Source organism: Mobula birostris, chromosome 7 (assembly GCF_030028105.1).
Source record: "Mobula birostris isolate sMobBir1 chromosome 7, sMobBir1.hap1, whole genome shotgun sequence".
In the NCBI taxonomy this organism is placed as follows: Eukaryota; Metazoa; Chordata; class Chondrichthyes; order Myliobatiformes; family Myliobatidae; genus Mobula; species Mobula birostris.
The window spans coordinates 87,735,550-87,753,294 of NC_092376.1; positions in this window are offsets into that span (position 1 = coordinate 87,735,550).

Below are 17,745 nucleotides of genomic sequence, written 5' to 3' on the forward strand. Positions count from 1 at the left end.
TTTCTCATCTCTTGTTGAAGACATCATGTGTCACAGTGCAACACTCCCCCAATTCGGTAGCATAGTGGTTAGCGCGATGCTCTTGCAACTCAGTCTATCAGATTTGGGAGTTCAATCCTGGAACTGTCTGTAAAGAGTCTCTGTATGTCCTGCCCGTGGAATGAGTGGGTTTTTCCTGGGTGATCTGGTTCTCTCCCACAGTCCAAAGACATGCCAGGTAGGTTAATTGGTCATTGTAAACTGTCCCGTGATTAGGCTGGGGTTAATTTGGGCTGTCAGGGGTCAATGGGGCAGTGTGGCTTGAAGGGCCAGAGGGGACTACTCCCACTATCATGTTAAATAAATAAATAAATAAATAGATACCTTACCTGCGATCCAAGCTGAATCTTCATGTTCACAATTCAATCATTTCACTGTCATTCCTTTCCCAAATCTTTGACTCATCATAAACAGCTTCTTTACTGGGGCACTCTTGAAATCTCTTTGTCCTTTCTATTACAGTGTTTTTTATAACAACATTTTACTCTCCCTTGTCCTTGGAATTTATCGTCTCCATTCAGTTGTAAGCTTACCCTTGTTTGTTTAAACCTTCAGTGTTGCTATCATGCTGACATATTATTGAGACCACGCAAGATAAAGGCACAAAAGCCCACTTCTATGACTGCAATTCATAATGCTTTATTCCTTCGTGATGTCTCCATGATATTCATTAAGGTGAACCTCTTCCTCTTGCCCACCTTTCTGCTTTTCTATATAACCATGAATCTGCTTTGCTTGCTACCTGTACCTTGACTTAATCACAATATCATGACCTCTCACCACTGAACCACTTTTGTGGAGCACTAGTGCCAAGACCTACTTAATTTTCTTTTCTGTGTGCCAAATACGAAAGTAATTTCTTGGCTAAAGCCTCGCCTGCCTGTGTTCAGGTAACACCAATGATAGTTGTTTACAAAACTGTTTGCCTTGAGTACAAAATGCAAGAAAAAGACTAAATGACTGGTGTAATAGTGACCCTTGATAGGAATCAGTTATTTTGTGCTCAGGCTGCACTAGTAAATTGATAAATTGGCTTGTTATTATCACAGGTACCTAGGTTTGGTAAAAACCTTTGTTTTGCATGTCATCCATACCAATCATTCCATAGTGCTTTGAGATGGTACAGGGGCAAACAATAACAGAATGCAGAATAAAGTGTCTCAGGTACAGAGAAAGCGCAGACAAACAATAAGATGCAAGGCCACACCGAGGCAAACTGTGAAGACATGAGATGACCTTATCGCATTAGGATACCATTCAATAGTCTTAGCCTAGTGGGATAGAAAGAGACCTGCTTTCAGGCCTTTCTATCTACTAGTCAATGGGAGAGGGCAGAAGAACGACTGTCTGGGATGGGGAGGGCAGGGGGATCTTTGATTATGTTGGCTGCTCTGTGAGCAATAAGGATGTGGGCAGAGTCCATGAAGAGGGAGCTGGTTTCTGTGATGTGATGAGTTTCCTCAGTTCCTTGGCATTTGGGGGCTGATCAGTTGCCACACCAGGCCACGATGTATCCAGACAGGATGCTTTCTATGGAGCATTGATAAAACATGGCAAGGGCATTCTGAGGAAGTAGAGACAATGGTGGCTTTCTTGGCCATAGAATCTACATGGTTTGAGCAGGACAGATTATTGGTGATGTTCTCTTCAGGATACTTGAAGCGTTCAGCCTTCTCAACCTCAGCACAGGTAATATAAAAATACACACTGTCTCCCTTGCTGAGGTCAATGACCAGCTCTTTTGTTTTGCTGACACTGGGCCAAGGTTAGTTGTTATGACAGCACGTCACTAGGCTCTCTATCTCCTTACTGTACACCGACTCAATGTCTTTTGAGGCTCAGCTGACTAAAGTGGCATCAGCTATGAATTTGTAGCTGGAAGTAGAGCAGAACCTGGCCTCGCAGTTGTGAGTGCATAGGGAGAAGAGGAGGAGGCCAGTGGGGTGCCTGTGTTGAGAATAATGGTGTTGTTGCCTACCCTGACTAATCGTGGTCTGTTGCAAGGATTGTGTTGCAAAGGGAAGTATTAAATCTAGTCTTTGAAGTCTAGAGATGAGCTTTTGCTTTGGATTATAGTAAAGATTTGTTTCTACAATAAAGCTGCAATTAGACAGGGATTTATGTGACAAATTAAAACCAGTGGCAAACAGTGTCCATTGCAAAATAGTAGAGAATTACATAAAAAAGCATCTTTAACAAGGTAAACGATTTCACACAAATGTTAGCAAACAAAACACCATTCAGTCAAGTATGGCCTAAATCATGCTATGAGTTTTCAGGAGTATTTTAAAGTATTTGAGTCCAAACTATTCTCATCAAGGACTCTTGACATGGTATGATTGAGCCCGTATGGACCCAGTGGAGTGTCAGAGTCTTTCATCTGCTCTGAGCAACCATAGTAGGATCATTTCCAGACAGAGCCTGGGAGGTTCTCCAGGTAGTGGCTTGTCAGCTTTTGCAAATAAGTCAGAGTCGCTCAGGAGAGTCAATCAGTCACTCTGTAGAGCCAGACCCTGGAGAGATTTGATGGTGACCCAGGTCCTCGTGCGGCTTTCTCATCCAAAGCTCATTAGTGTTTGAACTCCAGCCGTCCTGGTTCCCTTCGGAGTGCTGAAAGATGACCTTCAATGTCTCGCTTCTGACGAGAAGAGCCCTGGACTGGGGCAGTGTGTTGACAAAGCAGGTGAGAGATTTGTTTGGGTTTGGTGGAATTCATGGCCATCATGAGGAAGGTGTTCCTTCACACTGTTGGAGTCGGCTGAGCCTCGGACCACCTAATAAGGGTTCATCAGGGTGGATGATCAGCGGCCAACTACGTGATCTAATTTTGGACCCTGGCCCAAGGGAGTGACTTGAATGGGAAGGCCTTGGCCAATCTAACTGCCAATGACTCTGAGGTGAAGTTGAAGGTTGTCCTCATCCTGAAAGAGCCAGAAGGGAACTTAGAGGTTCTGGTCAACCAGTCCATTCATCTTGATAATCACCTGGCAGAGCAAAAGTCGGACCACTTCAGGAGGTCGAAGAGAGTCAGTCCGAGCCTGGTCCTTATGGCATCACAGTCCTGCTCCCCCACCTCAGTCCACTGAGCTCAGCTCGGTGGCAGCTCCGCTGACAGTGCTAAATAAGAAATCCACGGGACCTTTTGTCTGGATTATTGAAGCGGAGGCTGCTTTTACAGAGGTTAAACAGTGGTTCAAACCAACTTCCATCTTCATTTCTCCTTCATCGTGGAGGTGGATGCCTCAGACATCGGATTGGGTGCAGTGTTCTCTCAACAATCGCCTTTGGACAATAAACTGCCCCCGTGTGCATTCTTCTCCAGGCAGAGAGAAACTATGATGTCAGGAATTGGGAGCTTCTTGCTGTTAAGTTAGCTTTGGAGGAATGGTGTCACAGGCTAGAGGGGGCTAAGAACCCTTTTATCATTTGGAAAGACCACAAGAACATGTCTTACTCTCAGGAGGCTGAGAGGCTGAATTTCAGGCAGACCAGGTGGCCTTTGTTCTTTAACTGCTTTAATTTCTTCCTGATATATCGACTGGGGTCAAAGAACCAGAAACCAGATGCCTTGTCCCATCAGTCTGACAAACCCATACAAGAGGAGCAGCCTACCACATGTTTCCTGAGCCAAGGTGGTGGCGCCAATTCACTGGGGAATCAGCTCTTGCTCACAAGGCCCAAGTGCAAGGAGAGGTTCCTGATGATGGTCCTCCAGATCAGCTGTTCATCCCAATTTCCATCCGGTCCCTGGAGCTCCAGTGGGGACATCCACCAAAAATAATTGGTCACCCAGGGATTGTCAAGACCCTCGAGTTTATCAAGAGGAGGAATTGGTGGCCTGCAATGATGAAAGAAGCTTGGCAGTACGTGAAGGAATGTGAGGTGTATGCTCGGACAAGGAGCCCCCTACCCGACCTCTGGGCTCCTCCACTCCCCACCTGTTCCTGAAAGACCCTGGGCGCATGTTTCCATGGATTTTGTCACAGTCTTACACCTACCAAGAGGACAACTGTCATCTTGGTAATTGTTGATTGGTTTTCAAAAGCTTGCAAGTTCATTGCTTTGGAGAAGCTACCATCTGAGGTAGAGATTTTGTCCTTGTCCAGGGCTTCGGGATCCATGATGGACATTCTCTCAGATCCTGGTCCACAATTCACATCACATTTCTGGAGGGCATTCTGTAAACTGATAGCGCTTCCCCCGTAGTCCAACGGCCAGATACAGCGGACCAACTAAGATTTAGAATGGACCCTTGAGATGCTTGGCCTCAGAAAGACCTGATGAATGGTGTGACCATTTGACATGGACAGAGGTCACCCATGACACCTTACAGCATTCGACATATGGGATGTCACTGTTTGAGTGCCAGTTTGGTTGTCCTCCGCCTCTCTTTCCAGAACAGGAAGCCGACACTGGGGTTCCTGCAGCTGAGGATCTCATCCAACATTGCAAACAAAAATGGATTAGGGCAAGAGAGATTTTGCTGGCCTCTACCCGGAAGACAGAGACCAAGGTGAACTGAAGAAGAAAGGGATCCGCATTGCAGCCCGAGCAACAAGTCTGACTGTCCACTTTTGATTTGTCTCTCTGAGTGGAATCTAGACAGCTGGTGCCCAACTTCATTGGACCCTTCAGGGTTCTGAGGAAAGTACTCCTTACAGCTCCCCAAGACCCTGAAGATCTAGCCCACCTTCCACATCTCTAAATTAAAACCTGTCTGCACCAGCCCCTTCGCCCCACCACCATCAGCCCGCCGCCACCCAGGTGTATCGAAGGGGAAACAGGGCTTCATGGTGAAAAGACTTTTGGACTTGTGTACTGTTTGGGTATTCAGCAATACCTCGTGGACTGGGAAGGATTCAGCAATACCTCGTGGGCTGGGAAGGATTCGGACTGGAGGAGAGGTGCTGGGTGCCTAAATGAAACATCTTGGATCCTGCTCTCATCCGTGACTGCAATCATCATCTCTATGAGCAGCCAGTGTAGGGAAGGGAGTCCTGTTACGAGACGCTCCCAATCACATCAGCTTCCGGGATTTAGACGCTTTAACTCCCCAGAGTGTGGATAACAGGCGAGCCCCCTTTAAGGGTTCAGGATGGTCCCGCTAATTGGTAATCATGTTTTGGCCACCAAGAATTGAGTATTTAAAGAGTACCTGAACTGAGGTTTGGTGCTCAATCATAAACCCTACTGATGATATTGGCTAGAGTTTGTTTTGTGCTCAGTTCTCGATCCAGTTTGATACCATGTCTATCCTTGCTTCAGATACTCCAGCACTTGGGTCCAAACCATTCTCTTCAAGGACTCCCGTCACAGTATGGATTTAATAACTAAAGGTAGATGTAAAATTATGTGGTTATACAAGTAAATAGTAATAACTAAATATGAACACATTATTTTTCCATTTTAAGGCAGAGTCAAACCGCTGAACAGAAAATAATTTTTGAAAACCTGAAGCTGTAGTTATCTCTTCCAAGGATATGCTAACTGGTCCCCTGATGCCATAAAGCAATTCCTCTTTTACATTTTATGAGCAATATCACAAAGTATTTGCCAGCATAAAAAAATGTGCCTCTTTTTTATATATGAGTTAGTTTTCATCATATCACTGAGGGCTGCACGCTCGTTGGTAGGGAGACTGGAGACGGTGCGCGACACATGCAAACTGTGTCAGAGTGTTTCTTAAAATTTGGAAGTGATTATCTGAGCAATAATCATGAATGTTGAGTTATTTGGTGCAGGCAGATACCAGTGGGTGTGTCCTGTTGTTTGTGGGATCAGCTGAGTCTCCAGGCCTTCGAATCAAAGGTCACATTTCAGACATATAATCATGAAAGGCTGTATTTTTGCAGGTACATTTTTCTGGAGGAGACTGTAAAACAAGGTCTATTCAGCCCTACTGGAGAGTCATTTGAAGAAGAAAAGCAGAATCCACCCCAATGGCTTGGGCAATATTCATTGCTTAACTAATTTTTGACCAAACTAATTACCCTTGATATTCATACAGCTCATGTTTCTGTGACATTTGTGTTCAGCAGTGTATACAATTGGCATTGAATTGTGCATGCACAAAGACCCAACTGTTTAATTATCGTCTTAGACAAAATATGCTCATTGCACCATGCATGACAATTTCTATCACATACTCTGCCAAAAATATGGACCAGCAGCAAAATACTTCTCAAATTAAAGAAACTTTCAGATCAAAGAAACTTAACTTGAATTTAATTAATGCCTTTCATGTCCTAAGCACATATCAAAGAACTTCATAGTGAATTACACATTTTATCTGTGTTTGGCAAGGTATTATAATTGATGCAAAGATAGATGACTGGTGTAAAATATGGGGAAGTGTGAGGTTTTGCACTTTGGTAAAAGAAATCAAAAGACTGATTATTTTATTATCTGAGTGCAGAGAGATTACAAAGTACAAAGTAAATTTTTATCAGAGTACATATATGTCACCATATCCAATCCTGAGATTCATTTTCTTGTGAGCATACTCAGTAAATACAATTCCCATAATAGAATCGATGAAAGACAGCACCAACAGGCAGACAACCCGTGTGCAAAAGACAACAAACTGTGAAAATGCAAAAAGAGAGAAAAAAAGAAATATTAATAATACATAAATAATAAATATTTAGAACATGGCATGAAGAGTCCTTGAACGTCCAGGCTATGTACAATAAAATTGAGTGAGGTACAGGGTTCTAGTCATGAATTGGAAGAAGCCTATAGGCAAGTCCAACAAGTAGTTAAGAAGGCAAATGGCATTTTCAGATTAAGAATCAGAATCAGGGTTATTGCTACTGATATATGACACATGAAATTTGTTTTGTTGCAGCAGGCTTAACACATGAACATCTGATCAGTAATAGGATAAAGATTCATCTGAATAAATCTTTGGTTGCTCACAGCAGCCATTACAAAGGGAATATTTTAGAAAGGAATCAGAATGACCCTTGGAACTTCAAACAACAGGAGCTCCCTTTCTCTAACACCCTCCTCCTCCCACCCACCCACCACCCACAATTTTTTCATGTTAGGCAATTGCTGCACCCATTCAGGAGTCTGTCCAGCCAGATCAGTGTCGGGCCCTGGGCCCACTCCACACTGATTTCTGGTTAGCTTCCCACCATTTTCCTAGTATCATCCATGACCATATGTCTCAGGCTTGTTCTGTCAGGTTCCCAGGCAAACTGGCACTTCGCATCTGAAAAGCCCAAGGTTACAAAATGGGCTGGTTGGTAGCAATGAAAGTCGAGATTGAGGCTGGATTTGAAGGGATGTAGAACCAAAGAAGGTTCTTTGTTACTTAAAGGTTGAAAATGAAGAACAGAACAGAAGTGAGTAAGATGGAAGGAGTGAGACCAAGCCCAGAATAAAACAGGGGTGATCTCCCATTTGCCACATTAAAATGGTTTAACAGCCTCCACTAACAGACGCTTCTAAAGCAACATTATGGCAAATGGCCAAAGCAATCTACACAGCTGAAGTCAAGCCAATGACAGGCAGACATCTGAACAAGCATTGAAGTCAAGCTGCCATCAGGATGGTATGAGGTTTGAGATGTCATTAGATTTAGTATGACAGAAGAGCCTGAAGGTAGAAAGCAGATGGAAATGGCCTCCGAGAGCGGAGCCAATTATTTTTTAAATTAAATAGTCAATGAATGACTGTTAGGAGCAAATGTCATAAAGCAGTGATTAGACTGTTAAGTTTCTAATAACACTGAGAAACACTCAAAAATGTTGCAGCAAGTCAAATAGCAGATATAGCCAACAGGTCAAGCAACATATCTGGGGAGAGAAACGAAGCTAATATTTCAGTTTGACAACCTGGTATCAGAACGGGAAGTGAGGTTGGTAATCAGGTCATGGATGGAATATAACATGTGAGTAGAAATTTTCTCCCTGGATTTTGCTCACTTTTAAGGATTAAGTGTTTTTAGGAAGAAAAGTCCTTTGTCAAGGTTTTCTCCATTCCTAGAAACAATTTCCAGCATAATGTTGGACTTCAGTCAATGGAGAGCCTTGTGAATGTTTGCCAGTCAGAATTCTGCCACACCAGTATCATCTCAATGGCCACTTATCCCAGATTAGACTCTTCAGCCTCCTCAGAGTTTATCGTGTTGGAACTGAGGCATGTCATACTTGACACCAAGGAATGGCCTAGAAAAGGGGAAAAAGCTTTCAAACTGGAAAGTCAGCTGTAATGCAAACAGCTACCATGAAGAAAACAGCTAAGACCCACAAAGAGGCATGGCCTGATGGATTTAGAGCCTTCCCTAGAAGAGCAGAGATGTGCTTCTGTCTGCACAAAGGAAGCATTGGACCCTCTGCCTTGGCACAGCACCCTTTCTGAATGAGCAACATTTTACAGCTGATGAATCCACCCCTTTCCTCAACGTACCTTGGGCATGATCTACAAGCTGATTGACTAGTCTCTGCTTCAGAGATAATTCCTAGCCAATTCCTTGGGAAGTCAGCCAGCAGCAATTTAATGATGCCTAACTGTTGTAATCAGCTGGGCTTTCTGCTGCTGCTTCTGGAGGGGCTGGCAGTCCACCAGGACCCATTCCCATCCAGAAATGGTCATTCACACCAAAGTCTTCAGGTCTTAAATATGGACAGAAGAGAAAACAACTTTGTTCAACGGTATTTTACCAAGCCTCAAAATAGTTGAAGGAGTAGTTGATGGTGACATCTTACAGCAAAGCATCTGACAATTAATCTGGAAGTTAAACAAAAATTGAGAAGAATCTCATTATGATTTTGCTTCATGAAACTTAATATCCATGTTAAAACTCTGTGAGCTGTTAGATTCTGCATACTAGGTGACAAAAGGCAGTGTTCAATATTGAATGCTAAAGTGCTGGTAGTGCATTGTTATACTCCACTATTAAAATACAAAGTTAATACATATGAAAACACAAGAGCGTGAAGTTTGATACAAGTGTTTATAATGATAAAGTGGTTTTCCAGTCTGTTAGCCTTTAATGAACTGTGGTGTGTTCGGCTGACATTCAAATTGGTCAAAGGGGATTAAACGACAAACTGACATGGTCTGGAGAGTTGTCGGCTTTTAACTGACATGAAATATGATTGAATAAATCTGCAAGGTCATCAGAAATCGCTTTGCTATGTGAAACAGAATTATAAAGCATTTCTTCTTCAGATCTGTTTTGTATATATAGTAGTCTGCATTGTCCCAGAGTAATCACTGCTGCGATATTGGAAATGTGGAAGCCTGTATGAGCACAGAGGACTCAATATTCAGCAGTATCGTCACCCAAAAATTTATTCATGTATTGCAATAATTTCTGTGCTACATGGGCGAGTTTCACAGGCTGTGAATCTGCAGTTTGGAAGCTCCAGGGGCCATAGGGTGGTGACACAGGGGCACTGGGCTGCTTTGGGTGTGTGGTACAGCCAGTAGAGTCACTGTCTCACAGTGCCAGGGGCCAGAGTTTCATCCTGACCACGGGTGTCGTCTGTACAGATTTTACACTTATTCCTGGACTGTATGGATTTCATCTGGGGTTATCAGTTTCCTCCCACACTCCAAAGACATGCACATTGTTAGGTTAACTTGTCATAAGGGGGTGTTGGGAGAGGACTCAATGCAAGACACAGACACTGAAGTACTAGAAACAGGACTAGTGTTATCGAGATAGCAAGGTGAATAAGGAAGAAACGACGCTGGACAGAGACACAGGCCCTGGACGAGACTAGGATTCAGGGCCTGGACTAGGACTTGGACTAGAGACACGGGACCCAGACGGGGAACTAGGAATGACGAGCCTGGACTAGGAACTCCGGAACCAGAGTCTGGACAAGGACCCGGAACCTGGGTCTTGACTCAGAACCGGAACCCGCATCTAGTCTAGGATTAGGGACTAGGATCTTGGCCAGGACAGGACGAGGTACCCCAGCACAGGACGAGGAATCTCCAGCACTGGGCTGGGTGAGGCACCGGAACTAGATGAGGACACAAAGCTCAGATTTGGACAGGGGTGGAACATGGTGCCTGGACTTGGTCTTGGAACACAGGAACACAGAGTCTTGGATTTGAACTGGACACCCAGAGCCTTGGACGAGGTACCCCAGGGCAGGCCGAGGCTCTTGGACTAGGTTTGGCTCGGCTCTTGGATTCAGCTTGGGTAAGGAGCAGGGACTCCTCTTTGGAGTGCAGGACTGGGACCCTTTCTAGGATGCAGGGCCGGGATGACTGCTGAGGACACTTACCGAGGGAACTGCCGAGGGGCTCCTGGACTGGATGAAGGACATGGACAAGATGAGAACATGAAGCCTTAACTTGGACAGGACTGGAACATGGCACCTGGAACTTGGAACACAGGAACACAGAACACAGAGTCAGGACCCCTCCTTAGTAACAGGGCTCAGGGCTGGCGCTTTACACAGAGTCGGGACCCCTCCTTGGGAACAGGACCTAGGGCCAGGACTCTTCTTTGACACACACACTAAACACAGGGACACAAAGAGATAGTTCCAAACTCAACGATAGATAGTTCCTTATCTTGGTGTGGCAAGGCTCCGGTCTCACTCCAGCAGTTGAACTTGACAGGTATGCAGGCAAGGTTTCAGACGAAAGGGGAAGGGAACAGTCCAGCAGGGAATCCTTGGTTTGAGAGGTATTTATGTGCCAGCCCAAAATGAGAATCAGGCACCTCAATTAAGACACCCAATGGAACAAAGGAAAACAGGAAAACCCGGAATAAGGAATCGACAGACTGGACCGTGAACCAGAATGTGGAGTTCACGGACCGGACCATGACATAACTGGCCATGGAAAATTGTCCCTATTCTGTAGGAGAATGGTGGAATCTGGGAAGAGTTAATGGATATGTGGAAAAAATTTTAAAAATAAGATTAATGATTCATGCAGGATTAGTGTAATGCAGGGGCTCCCAAACTTTTTCATAACATGGACCCCTACCTCCGACCAAGGCGTCCATGGACCTCTACCACTCACTAAGGCGTCCATGGACCCCAGGGTAGAAACCCCAGTGTTATGGGTGATGGATGATTTTCATGGGCTTGGTGGGGCAAAGCACCTGTCCTTGTGCTATATTCCTTTACAGCTCCATTTCTCCGTGACTCTTTTTCACCACTGCTTGCCTCTCTGATATCTTGTGGATAATTTGAGTTCCCAGAGGCCAAGTTTTCTTGGTCAGTGGTGACAGAGATCTACAGGGAAAGCTCCAGGCACATGCCATATAGGGACTTCACAGTCTCTGGAGAGCTACAGAGAAAAGGAACTTTTTCCATTTTTTACTTCAAATGTAGAAGATATCAGCTACAACTGTCACTCCCAGCCATGAGTCATGTTTGCAGTAAATGCTGTGAACAATTTACAAAGTCTGACCATGAGATTTAAAAATGTGTAATGCAATTGTCCATTGTCTCTGCCAGCAGGAATGAATTCGTCATCAGCTTCTCTTGATATGGTGGGCATGGGGTTGCGTCATAACTATCTACCCTCACACACATTGGCCTGTAATGATTGAACCCTTTGTCTGTCTGCTAATTTACTCAGGAAATTGCTTGCAAAAATATGTGCCCCTGTATGTTCCTGGTAATGGCAAAAATAATTAGTGCCTGCCTAACGAATACAGGAAACCATTTGTCTGAGCCATTTAGAGCTGATACAATTCCAAGGGTTGCAGTATCAGATTGACTCATACAACCAACTGTTGAATGTCTACCTGACTTTGACACAACCTTGGAACAGCTCAGTGTCAAGGAACCTGGTGCTGATGCAATCTGGGTTCAACTAGGGCAGCTTCTCTCCTCAGACCTGCTCCAGTGTACATAGTTAGCTCCATGATGGCATCAGTCGGCCGCTGTATGCTGGCAGGTGGAGATGGATGGGAACAGACTGATACTCATCTGAGACACACAGATCTTAAATGGTCTCCACTTCCGCCTTATTACTGGCAGAAACGTGCTCATTCACACAGCAAATTGCTGTCTTTCAATGGCCCACAGTTTTTGGGGGTAAAGGATGTGTTCCTGACTCTGGAGAAGGCTTTTTTGAAACTTTAGAGAATCCTCTCGTATGTTGCCTGTCACCTCTCCCAGCTGGGCTGGATGATATGCCAAGCATATCAGCCGGAAACCAGAACAGTTCTCCCACATATGCTCTCTTCTCAATCTTGATCATCTTCAGTAAGGACCAGGGAGTTGCTGCATCTGCTCCACTTTCTTCCAGCCAAGAGCATCTCAGCCTTTACAAAAGATTCTCCATATGGGAAAGCAACAGCACCGCAGAAAAGACCCGTTGTACCACGACTAACTCTTCTGTACTGCAGGGAAGCTCAGCCTAGAAGCGCAGCAGTGTAAGGACATTTCTATGGCTTTATAAAAGACTCCAGGATAGTGAACTCCCTTCTTGGTGTCAGGGTAAAGGAAGACTCTGACTGTGTACATGACATCTGTTAGGAGAGGGTGACCAGCCAGAGGTTATAGCCCCCAGTTCCATAAGATTTCTGTTACGGAATCCATAAGACAAAGGAGCAGAAGTCAGCCATTTGGCCCATCGAGTCTGCTCCGCCATTTTATCAAGAGCTGATCCATTCTCCCATTTAGTCCCACTCCCCTGCCTTCTCACCATAACCTTTGATGCCCTGGCTACTCAGATACCTATCAATCTCTGCCTTAAATACACCCAATGATTTGGCCTCCACTGCTGCCTGTGGCAACAAATTCCATAGATTCACCACCCTCTGGCTAAAAAAAATTCTTCGCATTTCTGTTCTGAATGGGCGCCCTTCAATCCTTAAGTCATACCCTCTCGTACTAGACTCCCCCATCATGGGAAACAACTTTGCCACATCGACTCTGTCCATGCCTTTCAACATTCGAAATGTTTCTATGAGGTCTCCCCTCATTCTTCGAAACTCCAAGGAATACAGTCCAAGAGCGGACAAACGTTCCTCATATGTTAACCCTCTCATTCCTGGAATCATTCTAGTGAATCTTCTCTGTACTCTCTCCAATGTCAGCACATACTTTCTTAAATAAGGAGACCAAAACTGCCCACAGTACTCCAAGTGAGGTCTCACCAGCACCTTATAGAGCCTCAACATCACATCCCTGCTCCTATACTCTATTCCTCTAGAAATGAATGCCAACGTTGCATTCGCCTTCTTCACTACTGACTCAACCTGGAGGTTAACTTTAAGGGTATCCTGTACGAGGACTCCCAAGTCCCGTTGCATCTCAGAACTTTAAATTCTTTCCTCATTTAAATAATAGTCTGCCCATTTATTACTTCTGCCAAAGTGCATAACCATACACTTTCCAACATAGTACTTCATTTGCCACTTCTTTGCCCATTCTTCCAATCTATCCAAGTCTCTGCAGACTCTCTGTTTCCTCAGCATTACCGGCCCCTCCACCTATCTTCGTATCGTCAGCAAGCTTAGCCTCAAAGTCATCTATTCCATAATCTAAATCGATAATGTACAATGTAAAAAGAAACGGCCCCAACACGGACCCCTGTGGAACACCACTGGTAACCGGCAGCCAACCAGAATAGGATCCCTTTATTCCCACTCTCTGTTTCCTGCCAATCAGTCAACGCTCTATCCACGTATGTAACTTTCCCATAATTCCATGGGCTCTTACCTTGTTAAGTAGCCTCATGTGTGGCACCTTGTCAAAGGCCTTCTGAAAATCCAAATATATGACATCCACAGCATCTTCTTTGTCTAGCCAGCTGTTAATTTCCTCAAAAAATTGTAATAGGTTTGTCAGGCAGGATTTTCCTTTAAGGAATCCATGCTGAGTTCTGCCTATCTTGTCATATGCCTCCAGGTACTCTATAACCTCATCCTTGACAATTGACTCCAACAACTTCCCAACCACCAATGTCAAGCTAACAGGTCTATAATTTCCTTTTTGCTTCCTTGCCCCCTTCTTAAATAACGGAGTGACATTTGTAATCTTCCAGTCCTCCGGAACCAGGCCAGAATCTATTGACTTTTGAAAGATCATCACTAATGCCTCCGCAATCTCCACAGCTACTTCCTTCAGAACATGCGGGTGCATTCCATCTGGTCCAGGAGATCTATCGACCTTTAGCCTATTCAGCTTCCTGAGTACTTTCTCTGTCGTAATTGTGACTGTGCACACTTCTCTGCCCTGCCACCCTTGAGTGGCCATTATACTGCTGATGTCTTCCTCAGTGAAGACTGATGCAAAATACTCATTCAGTTACTCTGCCATCTCCTTATCTCCCATTACAATTTCTCCAGCATCATTTTCTATCGGTCCTATATCTACTCTCACCTGTCTTTTACTCTTTATATACTCGAAAAAGCTTTTAGTATCCTGTTTGATATTATTTGCTAGCTTCCTTTCATAGTTAATCTTTTCTCTCTTAATGACCTTCTTGGTTTCCTTTTGTAAGGTTTTAAAAACTTCCCAATCCTCTGTCTTCCCACTAAATTTTGCTTCCTTGTATGCCCTCTCCTTTGCTTTAACTTTGGCTTTGACTTCTCTTGTCAACCACGGTTGCATCCTTTTTCCATTCAAAAATTTCTTCTTTTTTGGAATATACCTGTCTTGCACCTTCCTCACTTTTCGCATAACTCCAGCCACTGCTGCTCTGCCGTCTTTCCCGCTAGTGTCCCTTTCCAGTCAACTTTGGCCAGTTCCTCTCTCAATTTCCTTTACTCCACTGAAATACCGACGCATCAGATTTCAGCTTCTCTTTTTCAAATGTCACAGTGAACTCAATCATCTTATGATCACTGCCTCCTAAGGGTTCCTTCACCTCAATCTTTCTAATCACCTCCAGTTCATTACATAATACCCAATCCAGTACAGCCGATCCCCTAGTGCGCTCAACAAGCTGAACTAAAACCCATCTCGCAGACATTCTACAAATTCTCTCTCTTAACATCCAGTGCCGACCTGATTTTCCCAATCCACCCGCATGTTAAAATCCCCCACAATTATCATAACACTGCCCTTTTGACAAGCCTTTGCTAATTCCTGTAGTAATTTGTAGTCCACGTCCCTGCAGCTGTTTGGAGGCCTATGAATAACTGCCATCAGGGTCCTCTTACCCTTGCAATTTCTTAGCTCAACGCATAAAGATTCTGCACCTTCCGATCCTATATCACCTCTTTCTAATGATTTAATATCATTTCTTACCAATAAAGCCACGCCTCCCCCTCTGCCTACCTTCCTATCCTTCGACACACCGTGTATCTTTGGATGTTCAGCTCCCAGAGACATGCATCCTTAAGCCACGTCTCAGTGATGGCCACAATATCATACCTGCCAATCTGTAGCTGTACGACAAGATCATCCACCTTATTCCTTATGCTGCGTGCATTTAAGTATAACAGCTTAAGACCAGTATTTGGTACTTTTCGCTTTGATTTCACTGCAACTTTATTGCACTGCATCTCATCCCAATGGCTACAAATTTGCCCCATCACCTGCCTGTCTTTCCTGACACCTTTACTGCTCACTGTGATGACATAGGCAGAAAGAGTAGTAGTCCAACAGAAGCAAATACAAAGGTTAGGCCAAGCAAGTCCATGGATAGGCAGTGGTAGGATAGGAAGTGTAGGTCTGATAGGCTAAACTGCACTCGTAGCTCAGTGTTCCAGTGTGACAAAGATGGAGGTAAGAGACAGCAGGCTGGACGGAGGTTGGTGGAATTGAACAAAGTGAGAATCTCCAGGGGAAATGTCCATTGAGACACTGTGAATATACAAACGTAATTCAGAAATAAGATAGGATGGTTACTTTGCGGTGATTGTACTATAGGCCCCACCAATAAACAGGAGGATTTACAGGAGGAAGTCACAGACAGCAGAGAATTAATTCTTTAAATATTAGTCATTGCTTGTCTATTGTCAGACCATTTAACACTGTTTCCCAATTTTCCATAGGTAACTCCCACCTCATAATTTCACAGTTTACTTAGTTAGATTTGAAACCCCTCTTTGGACAGAACTGAATTACTTTGCAGTGCTTTTATGATATTCTGTCATATTAGAACTCTTCCTTAATGGCTGTTCAACTAGAATGGGAATTTCCGTTTTCCATTGCACAACAGTAGATTGAAAATAAATTTTCACTAGTTAATATCTCAAGATGGTACTCTAGAAAACAACGTTCTTTGTATACACACCATGAGCTTGTCCACACTATTTCTGAAAATGTTGTTTTCCTAGACTATGTAGAATAATGACCACATGATATTACAGTACCTTGGTTATCTGCACCTCAAATTTTCTAGACGTCTATGGAACGTGGATAACATATATTCTGTGCCCTATTTTGTTACTATAGTTTGAGGATCTATAGATAACTCCCTGCAATATTTAATTTTTTTCTTTCGCTGTTCTTCATATTGATTGTACTGCCCAGTCGTTCAAATCAAGGTCCTTTCACTCAGCTGCCTTTATCCATTTGTTACGATTTCCACCCCTTCTTCTCTGGTTTTCCAATCACCTCATGAAAATCCAGGATCATGGAATTTTAATTCCCAATCTTGGAAATTGGGGCATAACTATTTATTTATTTATTTTTTAATGTGAGTCATTACATTGTCCATCTTGTTATGAATGTTGCTCGTTCAGCTAAAGATCATTCAGAGTTTTTATTTTATGCCATTCCCTACAAATGAGAACAGTCTTATACTTGTAAGCTATCCTGATGAAGTGCTTTGAGAAGTTGTTCATGGCCAGCATCAACTCCTGTCTCAATAAAGAGCTGGACCTGCTGCAATTTGCCTACCACCACAAGGTCTACAGAGGATGCAATCTCACCAGCTCTCCACCCAGCCTTGGATCTCCTAGATAATAGCAATACCCATGTCAGGCTGCTGTTTATTGATTACAGCTCAGTGTTCAACACAATCATACTCTCAGGTTCTAATCAATAAGCTTCAAAAACTGGGCCTCTGTATCTTGTTCTGCAATTAGATACCTGACTTTCTCACTGGGAGACCACAGTCAGTGCAGATTGGAAATAACATCTCCTCCTCGTCAACACTGTCAGCACTGGTGTACCTCGAGGATGTGTACTTAGCTCACTGGTCTGCTCTCTCTACACCTATGATAACGTGGCTAGGCACAGCTCAAATGTCATATATATATATAAGACCCTGGTCAGACCCCACTTGGAGTACTGCGCTCAGTTCTGGTTGCCTTACTACAGGAAGGATGTGGAAATGATAGAAAGGGTTCAGAGATTTACTAGGATGTTGCCTGGATTGGGGAGCATGCCTTATGAGAATAGTTTGAGTGAACTTGGCCTTTTCTCCTTGGAGTGATGGAGGATGAGACGTGACCTGATAGAGGTGTATAAGATGATGAGAGACATTGATCGCATGGATAGTCAGAGGCTTTTTCCCAGGGCTGAAATGGCTAACATGAGAGGGCACAGTTTTAAGGTGCTTGGAAGTAGCTACAGAGGAGATGTCAGGGGTAAGTTTTTTACTCAGAAAGTGGTGAGTGCGTGGAATGGGCTGCCGGCGACGGTAGTGGAGGTGGAAACGATAGGGTCTTTTAAGAGGCTCCTGGATAGGTATGTGCGGTTTAGAAAAATAGAGGACTATGGGTAACCCCAAGTAATTTCTAAAGTGCTCAGGCCGGACAGATTAGAGGGGTTGTCTACTGAGTCCTTGTGGGTGGAGCTGAGAAACAGGAAAGGT